Below are 17,219 nucleotides of genomic sequence, written 5' to 3'. Positions count from 1 at the left end.
CTGTGATCGGAGGTAAGTCTGCCTCGGACCTTTGTCACTCGTACTGCTACACGGGCTGGGGTGACTAGCATTCAGCAGCTTCCTCGCTCCCCTAGTCTCCTAGAAGACCGCAAAGAGGGACCTACTCTTTAATTTCCATTTGTGCACAAGCGGATGCCGCAAACAAATTGGAGTTTGCGTGAAACTGACTCCCACCCCTCCTCCTGCGCCCCCCCCCCCTATCTTCTGCAAAAACGTGCGCCTTTGGAGCTCTCCCGCACCATACTGCTTATTTTAAATGCTGTAGTCTGTGCTATTATTCGTGTGTCCAACTAGGGACCTATATGTTCATATCTCAGACCAGAATGCGCTAATGCATGCAAATAGGCTGTGTATATGCCTTTCTTTACCTGCCTTATCACGTGGCCAGACATATGCTTGCTTTTTAATGGACTTAAAAAAACAAGCATTTGCAATGCAGTAGGTCTAGCATTTATACGAGTTTGAGCTAGTGGCATTGTGAATGACAATGTCTTTTATTCATGTTTTGGTAAATAAAAGGCTTTGTCATTTACAATGCTAATAACTTAAACTCGCATAAATGCAAGACCTATTGCATTGCAAATGCTTGTTGCTACAGAGTAGCCACCAAAAGCTCTTGAAAGAGAAGACAGACTCTTGTTGATGAGCACGCAGCATTACTGTCTGTGATTTAACATTTTTGCATTTTGCACACTGAATATTGCAATATTGCACTGGAGAAGCACCCAGTCTCACAGACTGTTTTTTTAAATGATAGTATAGTGTGAATGTTACAGACTTTAAAACAAATAACCCTCAATTGTAATATAGTTTCTCCTGCCTGGCCATTTTTTTTGATTCTTGGCAAATAGTGTTTTCCTTAAGCCTTTGAGGACCCATTTGGTATTATGTGAAAACAAGCTCAATACAGCAAATGGGCACCAAGGACATTTTCCCAGGGCAGCTTCCAGGGATAATTTAATTCATACAAAATATGACAGTTTCATCATATTTTTGTGGCTAAATGGGTTATAGTTGAGCATCTGGACCACCACTGTTCCTGATTATTGAAACACAGTAACATACTACGGCGATTGTGATGAGACCAGAAGTCAACCAGGATACCAGTGCTGATTCTCAGGAAACCAAACAGCAGGGAACTTTATGTGCAGCACCAGCCAGGGGGTGGACAAACAACATATAAACAACAAGAGAGAGTCTAGAAGATGCCATAGATTGACTGTAATCTGAAAGGGGGAATAGGGCATGGGGAAAACAAGAAAGGTGATGGAACGCACAGTCAGGTGGTCGAACTAAGCTTGAGCAGAGATCCAATATAACAAAAACAAAAAATCATTGCCAGGCAAGAAGCCATGAGTGCAGTGTGGGGAAATATGCTCTAATACTACTGACCTGGAAGTTGAATCCTAAGCTAGGGAATTCCCACTTCCATGGAGACGGATGGTGAGAGGTCTAGTAGTTTTCGGATGCCACTACCCAGACTTTCAGAGTTTCCAGTGTCTTGCTTGTCTAAATCATCTGATCTGTTGCTATGATTCTGAGATACTGAGGTTTATTACCATTCCAAAGAGATCTTGCAGTGTGCGAATGACTCTGTGACCCTTTCTAACTTGCTTCTGGACTGAAACCCTGAAAAAAAGTTCTGACACAACACAGAGTGATGAAAAATAAATTCCAAACATTCCTGAAGTCACTAAAGAGTATTTCAGTTCTTATATACATTGAAATTGGCCAAATTCATTACTATGGTTAGAAAGGGTCATAATAGCATTTAGTTTTCTGGGATGAGCACTGACCATAAACTCAGTCTGGCTAAAGTAAAGGATTTTGTGTGATCCTCTGCTGGTTTAGGACTGCTCTCTTGGGGGTTCAGGGCTGTTCCCCAGAGGCAGTGAATTGGCATTCCTAACAATAAACTTGTTGCTAAGGTGCAGTGTAGGTGTCCAGCAGTTCCTCCAGCCAGTTACCATGTAATGCATGTTGACAGAATATTCGCACTCCTTTGCACAGCTCTAGTTCACAGACTCAGGGCTGTGAAATCTCAGCCGGCTAGGCCATAAGAGGCTTTCCATGTTACTTTTTTGTACATAGCCCCTCAATTGAGAAGACTATTTAGAAGATGTGTCTATTTTTGTGAAGCACTCACCCTGCATTGTCCTCTGTGGCTGCAGAAAAACAACTAAAATTGATCAATGTTTGCAAATGTTCAGTCTCCAGCTCCCAGCATGCTAGGGACATTACCTTATCATGAACATTTGTCACTGTAAGGAAATAGGCTTATAGCAGGTTTCCCCCCACTTATGGTCAACATTTGGACTATTAGCTACTGGTTTTTGACTCAGAGTGCATGGATGCCTGCTAACCAGACCCCAGTGCCAGTATTCTGACCCAGTACAAAATATATGGTTAATTGGATGTCCTCAATTGGCAAGCACTGCCTAACTTGTAAGTCACTAGTATATGGTACACAGAGTATCACAGACATGTAAGGCAGAGTGTCCACCCAGGACTGTAGCAAGGTTTGTTCCACGCTGAGTGTGACAAAAGACAAAATGGCTACCAGCCTGCCACTGCAGACTGGAAGCGTAGTGTTCATGCTGCTAGTTCGACTTTGCCATTACCATAATGATAAAGCCAGCACTTCCTTTGATAATATATGTAAGTCTCCCCTAAGGAAGGCCTATCGAGCCCTATGGCAGGGAGCTGTTTATTGTTAAGCAAGACATATAGGTTTATACCTATTCTAGCAGCAATACCTTTAGAGTTGTCATTTTGCTGAAAAAAAGTTAGTAGCCTTATTGGCTAACACAGGGTTACCGGCTGGCATCCCACCCTGGCTAACTTCTGACTGGGACTACCTAACTTGGCACCTTAAAGAATCAAATTAATGATGTCATTAAATCAGACTTGATGCCCGGGTCAAAATTAGGTTAAGAGATTAGTTAATCAGCTTTCTTTTTTCTAGGGCTAACTGGTGGTCATTTTCAAGGTGTCCTCCCTACTGGGACGACCTCAGTGGTAGGAGTAATACCCTAATTGCCCATCAGGCAAGTCCTTATTACCTTATCTAACTCAAGTAGGTAGGCTACTGGTAAGTCACATCTGATATCGATGTTTCTCTCATTTCTTTAAATACTAGGTGCTCACACACCTTGTCCTGAAGATTACCTCACATCTATAGAGATTGAAACGCCATCGACTATAAAGATACCAACTCCTATTTTACTTATTAAAAATAACTTGAGTCGTACGGTCTGTTTTCGTTAGCTGATGCATGTTTTTTTAATCACACACTTGCCAGGGCATGCTCTTTCACCCAAATGTGAGCATTGGATCTTCAAATATTCTGCAACACAATGAATACATTATTGCAGTTTAAACACTGTTCTTGTGCCTACTTTAATATTTGCCTTGGTGGATTAACCAATTGTCTGATAAGAAATATGTATATAGACCAGACTTTCTCTTGTTTACAGGATTTATTATTCATAGTGATCCACTGTTTTTTACAATACGAGTCGAAATTAAAGTCACTACTAAAGCTAAGCAACTTTCTGAAAGTTCACATTCTGTGCCCCAGCTGGTCCATTGGCTTTACACAAGCCATGGCCAACAGAAAGCTTTCTGTCCGCCTGGGGAGACATGTGAATGACTCCCAGGGTTAGGAATAAAGGCAGCCAGAGCAGAGTGAGGTGTGACCTACTCTCCCAGGAAGGCCACCCCAGGTGTTAGCCCAAAGGCAAGTTTTAAAGGGGAATCCACCTTTGAAGGGCCACCAGTGACATCCCTCCCGAGCAGGCTGCCTTTTGTTCATGTAGACAAGTTGGAGACAGGGCCATAGAAGGAAAATCCGTCTCTAAAATTGGTTTTCACATGAGTGTGTATCTTAGGTAGGCACACCTCTGGGGTGGGCTACCAAGCTCCTCATAGTCGACGGAAGCTCCAGACATTTTGAGAATGGCAAGAATATTGCACTCTGGGATTGCCAAATATCACTGGAACTTTGTCACAACAGAGGAGGGGACCTACTAGCCCACTATCCATTGACAGTGTTGTCCCCTCAGGGCACTTCGTGGGATAAAATGGCCACCCCTTGCACCCTGAAGCTCAGTACACGTTAGATTTAGAGAGAGGACCAAAGAATGACTGCCCTGCAGCCCTTGAAACTGCACAAAGAGAGGCTGCACCGTCGAAAGGATTGCACCTACTGTACTTTCTTTGGGCTAGTGAAGTTTAGACTGTTCCTGTGGTTCCTGGCTTGAAGAAAAGTTTATCCTGCGCTCCAATTGTTAGTCGGATGGCCCCCCCAGAACAGTACCAAGGACATCAAAGCTGGGGAAACCGAAACTGGCAAAGCAGTAGCCACTTCTGAGAAACTGCCCGCTGACCACCGATGGGCCTTCAGAGAGACAAATCCGAGATAGCCAAGAGTTGCATCCGAGTCTGCTGGAACCTGGAACTCCTATCCCAGGCTGGATTTGTCACTCAAGAGGGACACTAGGCCCCACTAAGGATATTTGCTGTGACTTGAGATCGGTAGCCCAGCCGCAGCTGGTCTTCTACTGTTACTAAGAGGAGGCTGTGGGACCCCGAGTGCAGTGGCAAATGTCGCCCCACCTCACCCGTAGGCTGAGGAGTCACCTGCAACTCATCCCTGTAAACCACACAGCTCCAGAAGCATCATTGTGCATCTTTTCTGCTGGCATCCCCAGCATCAGGACCACCTCGTTGTTTATGGCAGTTGTTTCCTAAAGGCTGGAACGTGACTAGAAAAGGCTCTGGTGGCCAGCAAATTGTTCAATGTAACCTTACTGGACTCCTAGACCTCTGCCCTGTTGGTTTTGGTCACCCAAGTTGGATGGGAGTTGCTGAAATAACTGTTTAACATTTTTCAAAAGTTTGGAAAGTTTTTGTTGACCAATGCTTGTTTGTTGTTGGATTACAAGGTAGTTCATGTTTTTAAAATCCATAGCTCCGGAACCCTCTGATGCATTTTGATGATCAAGGACTCATAAAAATTCATAAAATGATGCCCTAATTTTAGAAATTGGTGTTGGAAGTCTTTCTTGCTATGTAACTTTCTTATTCCGTTGTTTGGTGCTGTTGAATGGTTTACACTAAGTACCTTTTTTAAGCCTTGCTGTTTCAAGTAACAGCTACCCAGAGTTGAGCTTAAGGTTTGCAAACTAGCCTTACTGGGCCCAAGGCTGTTTTTGCAAGTGTACTCTATGATAAGGTCCCACAGCCATATAAGATAATACACCCAAATCCTCCCAGTCACCATTTCCATTGCAGCCTTCCATTGAGTTGACTCCCCAGCTGTTACAAGTCATCCTCAGTTGTAGCAGTAGCAGATTCACCACCTCGTCTAAAACAGAGAACTTTTGACCCTGAAGGTGCCAATGGCAGAACTACAGGTTATCTCGGCAGGGGTGGGGAAATTATATAGACCGACGCCAGAACCATGTTGATTTTTACCACGGGCAAGAAGATGTAATGTCTATTTTGTCCGACGGACAATTAGACATTAAATTGCGTACATGATACAGGCTGTGGACACTCTGGGTCTCACAGCCAATCAGAAAGGCTGGCGGGGAGCTGCAGATGCTTTTGAGGCCTCTGATTGGCTAGCAGCCCATGACTGGGCTCTAGCCGGTGATTGGTTGTGGGACTGAAACTTCAGTCTCAACAAGCGGCAATCTCAGCAATCAGGTGTCTTGCTTCCTCAAGATCAATGGGGTGGACGTGCAGAACCAAGCGGAAGCTGTCTCCATTTTAACACAAGAGGATAGCACAAATATCTTGCTGATGGTGGCGCGATCTGACACTGGGGTGAGGAGGCAGGGGGGCATTAAAGGTGCCAGCATAATGCCAAGTGAGCTTGCGGCATCAGGGGCGTAGGAATACAGTTAACTTTATCCTCGCTGCTCGCGAAGGGAAGAGGCAATGCAAACATTCTGCTAAGAGCTCAGCGGATTGCAGTAGAAATAACAGCATTACCGAGTGCCCAGTTCAGATTCCACAAGAGAAAACAGAGCGCGCTAACTTGGGGTTTGGAGCGGACTATTTTTTAAGTGGAGCTCAGCTATGCAGCGACGCATATTATACTAAATGTGGCATTAAAGAATTTTACTGGGACGTAAACATTTAAAATTACCGCATTCAGTATCACCACACGATAGCATTAGAGCAAACGAGCAATATGTTTGTTTTACCGCGTATTGCCTCAGAAAGCTGGTAGATTTTAAAAGTGGTGGGCGGAAATGTGATTTGTATTAATTTCCTTTATAAGAGTGCGACAGAAGCTGCTATCCCTTACCTGCAAAGTGCCTGATCGAAGTCGTCTACTTTTTGCCCGGATGAGACCTGAGGTGGTGAACAGTGAGGTGCTGTGTGCTGTTACATAATATATGTAAAGACGAAGAGATGTTGAAATTCCAGTGTCCCGAATCAGTCACCTATCGCAGACACTCATTCATTGGTGGGCTAATAGAGTATGCGCCTCACGTTGCACACAATGTGACACGAGTTAACAGTATTAGTCTCATTCTCTCTCCTTCGCCTTATTTTTCTGCTATTTTTCGGAACATGTGCCTGTGTAACAACATTATTAAATAACTGCGTGGATCGTGAGTGTTTTTTGCAGCCACGTGCTGCAAGCGCCTCGGCCCAGTCTCTTTCTCCCCAAAGCCCCTCCTAAGATGTTTCTCGCACCTCATTACTTGCAGTTTAACTGTATGGGTCAAACCACATCAGTTCAATCAGAGGACGCCTGTCACCCTCCCCCTTTTGCACATTACATGTTGCGCGTTCGGGGGCACACATTGTCTGCTTTCTTCCAGGAGACAACAAAGAAAAGCATCCCCATCATAGCATACTATTGGGAGGCAGTCATGGAAACAATTACTCGAGTGTGTGGCTTCGAAGTTCCCCCGAGCCGAGAAGGTGCCTTCTCAATATATGGGAGCCAACAGGCCTTAACCTCGCAGCACAGAACTGGGCCACCCTTGGGATTACGCTAGCTAAACGTAATATCACACAATATTGGGGCGTGCCCACTGCCCCCCAACAACAGCACTGGTGTCACGACAGGGATAGAGCAATGGTGGCGGAAAAGGCAGTCTTCACACACACAGGGTGTCCCAAAAAGTGGGAGCGGGTGTGGGGAAAGTGGAATTCTTTCTGCGGCAATATCTGTGCCCCCCCCCCCCCCCCCCCCCCCGCGGAGGAATCAGACCCAGATTTGAGCGACTAGTCCACAGGAACAATTAGAGTGCCACATACACGCCCAAGTGCGAGGGTCCAGACACTTAGATGAGTGAAGTTTATGTTACAAAATAAAGCAATTGTGCACAATGTACGACCTGTTTAAATATCCTGTAATGAATGCAACATGACAATGAATATTGCTAAGTGTAACCAGCAATGCTTCTTTTCTTTTGCGCTTATGATAATAAAAAGTTAAAAAACAAAAACAAAGAAAAGCCTTTCCCACTAGTGCTCCAATGTCAGTTGTACCTATTGTGTGTATTTACAAGCTACGACGTAACTGGTGGAATTTATAGAATTGAAAATTGGCCAATTACCCCTAACACTCCCCTGGCACTGAATGTCCTGCATGTTGGCTCCACAGGAGCCATGCAGCGTTTGAAGAGACACACCAGCACTCTGTAGTAGTGTGCCCATGAGCTCTCAGTCACTAATCACCTCGCAGCAGCCGAACTCCGGTACTTTATCATAGTGAAATGTACTCCTTTCAGTCTTGTAACATGCACACCTTAGTTATATTCTGGTCTAAAACGACCCTCTCTCTTGCTCCCTGCTGCTCAGACTGTGTGTGTCATAAACTAACTGAAAAATATCAACACAAACTGCACATGAGTGCATAACCCAGTAATGCCCGACTAACTACTAGCCTCGCAACCTCTTCACAGACTCCATGCACACAATTCGGTTTTTGCTAAAGTACCTCAAATTAGGGTGTTCCTGCTGTTATAAAAATGTTCTATGTAATCCTTCCTGTTGCTCCAGGGAGTTAAGTTAGACCATATCAACTACTAAACATGCAATAAAGATACCAACAATTCCACACTTCCTTGCACTAATACACGCTCTCTAGTGTCTCTGTGTCTGTCTCTCTCTCTCTGTTTCTCTCTCTCTGTTTCTGTTTTTCTCTCTCTCTCTTTCTGTCTCTCTCTCTCTGTCTCTCTCTCTCGTTCTCTCTCTTTCTGTGAGTCTCTCACTCTGTTTCTCTCTCTCTTTCTGTCTCGCTTTCTCTCTGTCTGTTTCTCTCTCTCTCGCTCTGTGTGTCTCCCGCTCTGTGTGGCTCTCACTCTGTGTGGCTCTCACATCAAACCTTCAAACTAGCATACTGGCTTTGGAGCCTGAGACGGGCACATTGCAAACAGATCACTGAAGAAAAACTCAGCCTGCTGATCTAACCCAGTGGGATCGGAGCAGGGGTGCTGCAGGTGTCTCTTTACCTTGTATGTGGTAGCAGGTTCAAAAGCCCACCAAATTACCATACTTGTATCTATCTATGGCACGTAGGTTACAAACATATCACTGCAGCAGACTTTCGACCTCCTTAACTGTCCTTCTATCGGTAATGGAGGCTGTAATCAGAAAGTGGCACAGTTTGCCTGTGATGTGATCAGATTTTCTCAAGCTCTATTTAAGCAAAGAGCCCTCAATGCTTGGTAACGTTAGAGGTACATGAAGAATGTTTAGCCTGTTCTACCCCCTATTGCCGCCCCTGAACCTCATGCCCAGCCCAAAATCCCTCTCGATGCCTGCACTTGCCCCTCAACATTATTTTTTTTTCTGACTACAGATATGATTTTTGGGGGTTTTCAGGTTCGTAACGCCACATTGTCACTGGTTCAGTGTCACTACTAGGTGGCATCAATGCCCCCAAGACAAGCCCCCGCGGACACAGAGCTCTTTCATTGCATGTGAGCAGAACCTACCCCTTCCACCTCCGGTGACCAGAACCTTTTTCAGCAGAGACCCAGTGGCGAGGCATCTCACAGCCTCCACCTCTACCCCAGGTAGTCAAGGGCTGAGCCAGCTCTTTGACAGTTTGATGTTGTCTCTGGTGGAGTTCAGTGACCTGCAAGATGGCTGCCTTTGGCTAGCATCAGAAGTCGGTAGCGAAACCTGCACAGCTACCCGTGCATAGGGATGCATGTGCAGCCTACACATGTGGGTGCCTGTGTTTGGGATGGTCTATCAGAGATTCCTGCCTGCTGTGCTAAACGTTCATGGTTTGGTCAGTGCATGAACTAATAGAGGTTTCATAATGTCTGAGACCGCATTTCCCACTGATAAACATAACTTTAATTTTAATTAAAGATGTCCATTATTATACATGTAGTTACCTGAAGGTGAAAGACCACAAAAAGTTAGAAAATGTTTTGAGTTTTTTAGCCACTGCTTTGACCCTGCCCCCAGACTCACTCATCCTGCCTCCCCCATTCTGTTCAGCATAACAGTTCCCATACTTTCTTTTAATGCACTTCAACCACTGAGCAGACAGCACCTTCTCCAACCTCGTACACTGTGCCTGCTACCACCGCTGCACTCACACTGCCCTCTGAATACAGTATTCAGGACTTACTGCCATGGGTGTGACATTAAATGTTGAGTTGTTGCAGTTACTCACTAGTCCCCGTCTCAATGATGCTCAGCTCTCCACTTCTAGATTTACTGTCTTTTCAACTTAACACTCCTTACCTTCACTGTGAGACTAACACTTGCTATTCAGCTGCGTGACTGCTACATGTCCTACATATCTGAAGGAGACAAACTGGAACAACCATTGCTGATCTGCACCTCTTCATGTTAGGGAAGCCTACTCTGCTGCAGCCATTACTAATTGCAAGAGAGAACCCTGTACAGCTACTGTCAGTGCTGCATACGCTCTTTGTGTGGAAGAAGAATGTGGAGATGTAGCAACGAGTGCACAATATTATAATCACACCACACCTGCCTCTTGTGTATTTGTAGTTGTGGATACTGCCTCAGTTAACAATAGCGTGTCTGCTACATGATTTTGCTGCCCCATGAACCGTTCATAAGCTCTGCCAGGAAGTGCAGTTATTCCCATCCACATATTTATCAGCGCATCACATCTGAGGATTTTTTAAGATGGACAGCTATGAGTTGGCCCTATGATGGAGAACACCCTTCTGTCCTACAGGTTCATATTTCGACACAGTCTGGACTGTGGCAAAAACACTTTAAGAAATGCAGTCTACCCTTAGGTACTATTTCTCTACATATGAAAATGTGTTACATGCAAAATAGTTCATAATTGGGTGCAGTGCACACTGACATATCTGCACACATGCTGTAGAGCCAGCCAGAATAACAGTTGCATTTAAGAGTGCATGACCATGCACTGCATAATTGGACTTGCACTTGAAATATATATTGCACAGTATGTTGCACTGATTGCATTGCAGGGTCTCTCCGTGCAGACCTACCATAGTGATTTATGGAGTATGTGGGGCAAGCAGTTACCTTCCCAGGACAAGTAGATTTGTGTAACATTTTGTGCCCTGGCCAAGTAGATTTTTGAAAAATGTCCACACCCCTGTCTCGGACAGGAGCAAGTGGATGATTCAGTGGAACATGAAATAGGCACGTCATACTGCTGGAGGCACCAACATGAATCTGGTATTTGTGGTAAATTCTCTAATACTGCCCGCCTCACAATCAGGTAGTAGATTTCTGTGCCTACAATGATTGAGACTATTTGGTTTGTACTTGTGTTACAGATAATACTATGTTAAATTGTGACTTATACTATTTCACAGCTATATTAAAAGTAAAAATTGTTAACATGAAGAAGTTTCTGAATACTCAAATAATGCACAGAAGAGGGAGATGTAAGAGGGAGGCAGGAATGCATGTACACACACACGCTTGACAGGAAATGCATGTATTACAAAGCATGCGGGTAAGCATAGCAAAATTCCTGAGGAGCTCTACTTGTGTTATTTCATCTCAAGCTGCTGAAGACAAAGTAGGCCAGGCAATCTTATGAACTTAACTAGAAACTTGGGGCCAGATGCATCAAGCATTTTACTCCTCGCAAACGGGCCAATTCGCAGAAAAAATGCTTTTGCAATGCATCAAACCCAATTTTGCAACTTGGTAACCTGTTACCGATTCGCATAATGGGTTTGCAATTCACTATTTGGAAGGCCCGTGTTTAGGGCGTCACTTCCAAACAGCGAATCCTAACGGTATGCATGAATGTTGTGTGACCGTGAATGCAGTTGCAAAACATTCGCATCTAACCACATACTTCAAGTAGGTGGTAACCCATTCGCAAATGGGAAGGGGTCTCCAAGGGACCCCCTTCCCCTTTGTGAATGTTTGTAAAAGCATTTGTAAGAGCAGGCAGTGGTTCCACGGACCACTGCCTGCTCTTAAAAAATGAAAAAAAAAACTTTTCATGTTTCTTTGTTGTAAAGCACCTCTTTTTACTTTAAGGAAAACAGGCTGCTTTACAAAAAAAATTGCTATATTTAAAAGCAATCACAGACATGGTGGTCTGCTGATCTCAGCAGGCATCCATCAACCTGTGATTTTTGCGATTCCTGGGGGGGGGGGGGTCGAAAATTGCGACCTACCTCATTAATATTCATGAGGTAGGTCATTGCGACCCCTTATGAATCGCAGAAAGTGTACTACACACTTTCATGCATGCCATTTTGCGATCCCATAATTGCAAATTGCAAAAATTCGCAATTAGGGAATCGCAAAACATTTTTTGATACATCTGGCCCTTGATGTGTTAGAAGTGTGGGGCACTGAGTGAGGGTTATTAAAATGTTCAGTTAGCGTATTTTCTTTACCCTTACCTCAGGTCAGAAACATACAGCATTGATGTCTAAGCTTCTGATTGCTAATTCACAGCTTAGTAATACCGGGGTGTATTATAGCCCCACATATCATTTCAACTCTGATAAGCTGAGCCCCTACAAGCCTGCTCAAATAACAGTCATTCATACTAGAATTACATGGCATAACGCCCTTATCTGCTTTAGATGGGCGATTTCACATTGAAGGACTATACGCACAAGAACCTACTACAACTCTGTGACAAACAAGTGGAATAAGAGTACTCAAAACAGCATTGCAATTAACATTCAGGTTGCAAATAGTGCATACTTTAATATCTTTTCGCAATGTGACATATTGGTCGGATCACAAGATGCCCTACCTCAGAAGGTCCTAAACTATCTGCTTAATGAGTATTAAGTAGTTAGGTCAGCATTTGCGAACCCCTGGGACGGGCTACCAACGGACGGATGATGACATACAGGGAACTGCAATTAGTCTCTATCCATTTCCCATTCTTAAGCAGGGAGTGTCTGCCTCCTGTCCCACCCCCAAAAGCCGCCCAACGCGATCCCCAAAGTGGAAGCAGTTCCTCTTTCATGCATTCTGTGATTCAGATTAAACACAACATCCCTCCTGTGTTTCAACAGCTGTTTAGTACATGGTCAACATTGTTTGTGGTCGCAAACCCTGTGACTCTGCGAATTGAAAGATTAGTAACAAGAAAATGGTTTCGTAAATCTGGCCCCAAGGTAAACAAACTGCATATTAGAAGAGCTCTCAAGTATCCCAGCTCCATGCATGAGCCAGTTTTTTGTAATCCTGGTACTTGTAGTCATGTTTTTAAAAAGGATTAAAATGGGCTAAAAACGAAAAATCTGGACTGGATATAATGCACGAAATTGGGTAACTTGAGAGCGCTGTATGCTAGATAAACGTTTATTGATTTTTGGATCAAGACAATGCATAAGAAAAGCGAACGCGTTTTGCAAATTATAGTGTTGTAGCTATTACTATCACAATCATGACAGATAAACTGAACTTTGACTTTTCACTACCTGCCACTGATTTTTCTTGTAAACTTGTTAAAACAGCTTAAGCACACGATTACGTTTTATAAACTCCAAATAGAACTGTTAAAACCTTTACATTTTTATTAAAGCACAGACCAATATAGTTTGAAGTTAATTTGGAATTTAACCAAAGGCAAAATTGAGAAAGGCAAAAGCAAGGGATTAAATGTACATGCATAAAATGACGTCATTTGCCTTATATGCGCCAGGATGTATCACCAGCGCTATGCAGCAAGACATTGGATCAGAGAATGTGTTATGGAGCAGAGTGAAGGAATCAGGGTAAAATAAATGGTTTAATGATTCGCTTTTGTGTTTAAACAAATGTGAAATAACGTTTAGATGTATATTTTAGGTTACCTACTTAACAGAAATATTAGAATAAGTATTGTAAGGTAACTGCCTGTCCGCTACTTACACGGACGGTCCGTAAATTCAGCCCAACGTCTGCTTTCAATATGTGATCTTTTTTTACGAACCATTTGCCGGTGATGTCTTTCAGCACTTCCGGGTCTTTAGTACTTCCGCATGACAACCAATCCTCTGGCTGAACATATTCTGTCAATGGGACGATCTTGAAATGAGTAAATTGGACTAGGATTGGAGATTCGTCCGCACCTCAGCCAATACGAGTACGCTGCATCAAATACCGAAGTGTTCATTTGCTCTGGACTCTGCACGTGTCTCCGTGGAATGTAAACACTACCCCAGTTGTCCAGTGATTTTTTTGGGACTTTAATTTCAGATGACATTAACGAGTTTGTCGGTTTAATTTGAGCAGTGCGGCGAGATTGTGAGAGCAGTGGAAATAATTACTGTAGGGTTTGTTAGTGCATCCGGTTACTCACAAGGTCTTTCCCGGGGGAATTAGCTCAATTGGTAGTGCTTTAGTTTACAATGCGAGAGGTCGCATGGTCGATGCCTGCATTCAACAGGAATGCTCCTTTCCCAATAAACAAAAGCTAGTTGTGTATATCGCTGTGCAAAAACGCACGAGATTCACTGGTGTTTTACTCGCAGTAGGTGCATTTTCAATATTCCGTGCCAGCTGTTCTTTTCTGCTTCATGTATGGGCACCTAGGCGATGCCGTAGCGCAACCGCTGCCCCGACAACTTGGGTGCTGAGTACGCGGGCCTGTGTCTCAGCGTAGGCTCAACATCCTGCGTTTCAGGCCAAATTGTTGTAAAGGAAAATACAGAGTCCATCTGTTAATGTAGGTTACTTCTTTATTGGTAACTTGGTTCCAGCATAGGTGGTCAGGATAGTAGGATAAGTTAGATGGTACAAAGATAGCCCCACCAGGAGCAAGCTCCTTACAGCTCAGCCTAAGTTGACCAACTGACAATCTCCCCAGAGAGACACACGGGCATTCTATGATGTCATGCAACATTCTAACAGAGCAGTACAGTGAAGAATAGCTGACAAGTAATTTACCACACATCCTCTTTCCTTAGGGAACAACAGAAGTAAAAGTAAGATACCCCAATAAACCTTTAGCAAAAAGGTGCAACAATGAGGTGCACATATCCTCAGGTGTAATGCATGAGGTATCATGAATATCACTGGCATGAACAGAAATGTGTTAAAAATCACAAACAACATTACTACACGCCCCATCCCCCTCCCTTAGGGAAAACAATGCATGGCTCAGATGAAAAACACAATGCAACCAAGAAGGGCGGACACCCACCCAACCTCCCCAAAAACGGGTACACCCAGGGTAAACACCCTGTTAACCAGGTGGGTGTAAATACAGAGCAAAAACCAAAGGAAATGATGGACGGAGTGTTGAACATTGCAAGCATTCACCCCCAGTCAACTGATCTGGGTTTAATCCATCACCGTTATTTAGCCCACTCTGCCACCCCAGTTCAGACATGGCCATATGCAAATCAGTCTGACCCTGTGCCTCATGGGAACAGTCCAGCCCGAACTTCCAAGCCATGTCTTCCCTGGACCGGAAACAAGCTTCCTAGGACCGGTTTCTGGCATTTCAGCCGTCTTCAGCCAGGCTTGCTTGAATCCAGTGGCAAAGTGAGCAAGGGACTCACGTCTGAGCATACCCTGCCAACTTATGGCGAACAAAGCAAAAACCAAAGGAAATGATGGACGGAGTGTTGAACATTGCAAGCACTCACCCCCAGTCAACTGATCTGGGTTTAATCCATCACCGTTATTTAGCCCACTCTGCCACCCCAGTTCAGACATGGCCATATGCAAATCAGTCTGACCCTGTGCCTCATGGGAACAGTCCAGCCCGAACTGCCAAGCCATGTCTTCCCTGGACCGGAAACAAGCTTCCTAGGACCGGTTTCTGGCATTTCAGCCGTCTTCAGCCAGGCTTGCTTGCTAATCAAAGAAGACCCGCAGCTTCTTCAGTGTGCATTCGCTGAATGGGAATGTCCAGAGTACTTAGCGCTCTTATTGCTCAAGTTGACTGTATGTTATTACAATTGCGCCTGCACACCAATGTACCTGAACGTGAGACAAAAGTTCCAAAACCGCCACATCCTCCGCTTACTATGCCGCAACATCCTCTGCTTTTCATGCCGCGCCGCTTAATGAACACGAGAAAGAACTGTGCAACTGGTAATTTGTTGTCCGCAGAACTTTATTGACAACGCGGTTGGCAAGATAAGTAGACCGCAGTAAAGATTACCATGGAGGAAGAGTTCCAAGCCCAAAATGGCGGCACGCATTTTGACGCCACGCCGGATGGCTATCGGCAAGGGCGTGCACCACAACGTAGACCCCAGTAGGCAGCTTGAAGGAGATGCGAACGTCATAGGAGGCACGAAGGTAAGTCTGCGCGTGATGCAGTATGCGCGTGGTGGGAGATATTTGAACGGCAGCAGTGTAACTGTAAGAGTGGAATGCCTCCACATCTAAGAATCCACAAACAGAAAGTAAAATGTGTGCACTCACCGCACAACTCACTGCACCACACGCGATTTCCGCCCCTGCTGACATGAACGTTTCACGCTCACCAAACAAGGCGCCTTCCTCCAAGGCGCAGCGGTGTTTAAAATCCACACCAGCAAAATCAAAGCAAACTTTAGGTTCCACTGCGAAGCTTTGTGTTCAGTCAAGTAGGCGGTAACATCCCCAGTCACGGCAACCACACGAAGGTTGACGCGACCCTTGCGGAATAAATGGAGAAACTCCCTCGCTGTCACGACTCACAAGCAGTTCAAAAATGGATGTAAACAAAACAAACTGTCAGGCCACAACCCTTTCCACTCTGATTGAGGGCCAGATAAAATAAATAAATAAACACCGCATGCCTCAAGAAAATCCGATGCTGTAGAGACTACTTCAACCGTCTTACAGAAGGCAGCAAGATGACAGCAGACTCACCATCGACAAACGCCCAGACTGCAGGCTGTCCAGATGGTACAGGACACTGGTGGGGCTGTCCAGGGCGTTACCTCACCGTTTCAATTGACATTTTGAAAGTGCTTAAAGTCCTTAAGTCTTTAAATGCTAGTCCTTTAGCTCCTTGGTTGACCCCTTCTCCTTACTGCACACGTAGGTTCAAAATCGTCGCCAAAATGTTGTAAAGGAAGATACAGAGTCCATCTGTTCATGTAGGTTACTTCTTTATTGGTAACTTGGTTCCAGCATAGGTGGTCAGGATAGTAGGATAAGGTAGATGGTACAAAGATAGCCCCACCAGGAGCAAGCTCCTTACAGCTCAGCCTGAGTTGACCAACTGACAATCTCCCCAGAGAGACACACAGGCATTCTATGATGTCATGCAACATTCTAACAGAGCAGTACAGTGAAGAATAGCTGACAAGTAATTTACCACACAAATCAATTAAGCGCCCGAATTTACCAACAAACAGATGGATTTGTCCTTGTTGGTGCAAGATGTTGAAGGAGCATTGGGTTGCTGATCAGGAAACTTGCAGACATTTCTACAAACCCATTTGACCGCTACCCACGACCCATCACAGCGCTAACCTTGTGAAATTGAAACAGCAACACAGCATCCAAAAACTCATCACTGCCTGAGGGCAAACCGCCCCGGCAGGTACCCAAAACCAGTGGTCGAAGTGGGCGGGATCGGCAGGGCACGGCGTGCCCCTACTTCTTCAATTCCAGGGATTCCGTTCCCCTACTTTTTTATTTAGAAAATGCATCCCAGGACGCAAGAAATCACCATCGCCTATAAATAAAGCTTGGCGTTCCTGGCGTTCGAGGACGGGCGGCAGAGAAGAACAGGTCTCTGTCTTTTCCTTCTTGCCCAGAGAAGAAAATACAGTGTC

At 44.7% G+C, this 17,219-nt stretch overlaps 1 protein-coding gene across 2 annotated transcripts in view; it reads right to left on the bottom strand.

Annotated features, from left to right (window-relative positions):
- TTLL1 (TTL family tubulin polyglutamylase complex subunit L1) overlaps window positions 1-13,488 on the bottom strand; it is a 338,922-nt gene extending 325,434 nt beyond the window's left edge. For both annotated transcript variants that reach the window (XM_085652479.1, XM_085652480.1), the window contains exon 1: window positions 13,366-13,488. The gene's annotated coding sequence lies outside the window, so the exon portion shown is untranslated. The remainder of the gene's footprint in view (window positions 1-13,365) is intronic.
- Window positions 13,489-17,219: the final 3,731 nt, after the last annotated feature.

This window comes from Triturus cristatus, chromosome 4_1 (assembly GCF_964204655.1).
Source record: "Triturus cristatus chromosome 4_1, aTriCri1.1, whole genome shotgun sequence".
NCBI classification, from domain to species: domain Eukaryota; kingdom Metazoa; phylum Chordata; class Amphibia; order Caudata; family Salamandridae; genus Triturus; species Triturus cristatus.
The sequence above is the reverse complement of the archived record's forward strand: the minus strand, read 5'-3'. Positions and strand labels throughout refer to the sequence as shown.